Consider the following 2233-nt stretch of genomic DNA (forward strand, 5'->3'; position numbering starts at 1 on the left):
TACAAGTGGCCCCGGACTACTTTAGCTGGTCGCCAGGCAACGGACACGCCGGTCTGTCTCTCGTTCCATTTCAGAGAGAGAGAAAACAGGAGACTGAGTACTGACCTCTTCTGGAAGAGCCTGCTGCCTGCTGCCTACCTGACCAACTTACCAATGAACACCCATCCACCCACAGCATAGATGTAGTCTCTCTCTCTCTGCTCTCTCTCTCTCTCTCTCTCTCTCTCTCTCTCTCTCTCTCTCTCTCTCTCTCTCTCTCGCCTCTCTCTCTCTCTCTCTCTCTCTCTGCCTCTCTCTCTCTCATCTCCTCTCTCTCTCTCTCTCTCTCTCTCTCTCTCTCTCTCTCTCTCTCTCTCTCTCTCTCTCTCTCTCTCTCTCTCTCTCTCTCTCTCTCTCTCTCTCTCTCTCTCTCTCTCTCTCTCTCTCTCTCTCTGCCTTTGTGCTCTGGACTGCTTTACCAATGAACATCTACTGCATTCTCTGCTTTTGGCTGTGTCTGGCTGGCTGCCAGTGTCACGCATAACTGTTTGTGACACCCATTTCCCCTGGCCAGGGAGGAAGAATGGAGAATGGCTGGATGGTGTTGGGAGGAAGACTAGGATGGAAGGGTGAAGGTTGGGTTGTATCTCCTGTTCTCCCACAGCGTTTCATCCAAACCTGAACCAATGGGATTATTGAAAGGGGAAAATACACTTTATTAGAACGAGAATAAAGTGAAACATGGAATAAATTAAAAAAAAAATACGTATTTAATTTGGGAATACAATGAATAATGAGTTTGGTTATTTTCTCTTTTAAGAGCAAGATGGAGATGCAGAGTGATACGTGTCGTGTCATAGACATCTCAGGGAAATGTAATGATGGTAGAAAATGACCAAAATCAAGGACTAACCCTTTGCTTTAGCCATGGTCTACTGCAGTGAACTAATGAGAACACTGTGGTCCCCCCCCGCCTTCTCTACTTCTTGCGACCTGGCGTGTATCCCAAACGGCACCCTATTCCCTACATAAGTGCACTACTTTTGACAAGGGCCCTAGTGCGATATATAGGGAATAGGGTGCTAAGTAGTGCACTACATAGGGAATAGGATGCCATTTTGGGATTCATACCTAGCCTGATCTTACTCATAGCCTGTTTATGTCCTGTCAGTGCTCTCTCGTCATGTCTCGAGCCTTGAGCAACGAATGACACGATACTCTGGTAAAATGTGTACGCAGCTAGACAGCCGCAGAGTAAATATCGGAAYGGAGAAGCGAAGGAGCAAATCAGGATACTTGTCCCAAACTTCTCYCCATCTAAGTGTGGCTAGATCATAGGCCTTCTGAACAGAGTTACTTTTCCATATCTMATCTACAGTATGTGTCTATATTTTACAGGACAACTCTAGTGGATTACGGAGTATTTTCCGTCATGTTTAAAATGGTAAAATTATGACATGGGGTGTCATTTTATATGCATGGCAATTTCCCACCATCCACTAGGGGGCAACGCAAGAGATTAATACCATCTAGTAGGCTCATGACAAAGGTGTCGGGGAAGGGGTCGAGGATGGCCTTAATTAAACTACGAGGATCGCAAGTTCACTCCCAGTGCTAGGTACACGCTTTCTCTTTGTTTACCCTATCCCAAACCTTAACCATTCGGAATAAATATATGCCTAAGGTTAACCCTAATGCCTGAAATTAACCAAAATCTCGTAATTAATTCCTAAACTTAAAAATATGCCTTAATTAACGGCCAATCACTGCATAATCTACACACGGCCCAACACTCCATAATTAAAATGGCTGGGGCCATGCCATATCKCTGTTGCTGCAGTTATGGTTAGGTGTGGTGTTTTCTAATGAGATTGAGTGGATATTGTTTTTTTTAAGTATTTTTAAAAAATTTGTGTATTCAGAATAATTATCATATTATTATAGAACATCATCGAGGTTGCTAGGCTTAGATTTTGTGTTAAACGCTCTACAACAAAGCTTTCTCGGTGTTCAACAAGCTTTCTTTACCYTTAACCTTGTTCTGAACACMTCCAAAACAAAGGTCATGTGGTTTGGTAAGAARAATGCCCCTCTCCCCACMGGTGTSATAACTACCTCTATTACTTATTATTACTACCTGAGGATTTAGAGGTTGAGGTAGTCACCGTATACAAGTATTTGGGAGTATGGCTAGACGGTACACTGTCCTTCTCTCAGCACATATCAAAGCTGCAGGCTGAAGTTAAATCTAGAC

Source organism: Salvelinus sp. IW2-2015, unplaced genomic scaffold (assembly GCF_002910315.2).
Source record: "Salvelinus sp. IW2-2015 unplaced genomic scaffold, ASM291031v2 Un_scaffold2806, whole genome shotgun sequence".
Classification (NCBI taxonomy): Eukaryota; Metazoa; Chordata; class Actinopteri; order Salmoniformes; family Salmonidae; genus Salvelinus; species Salvelinus sp. IW2-2015.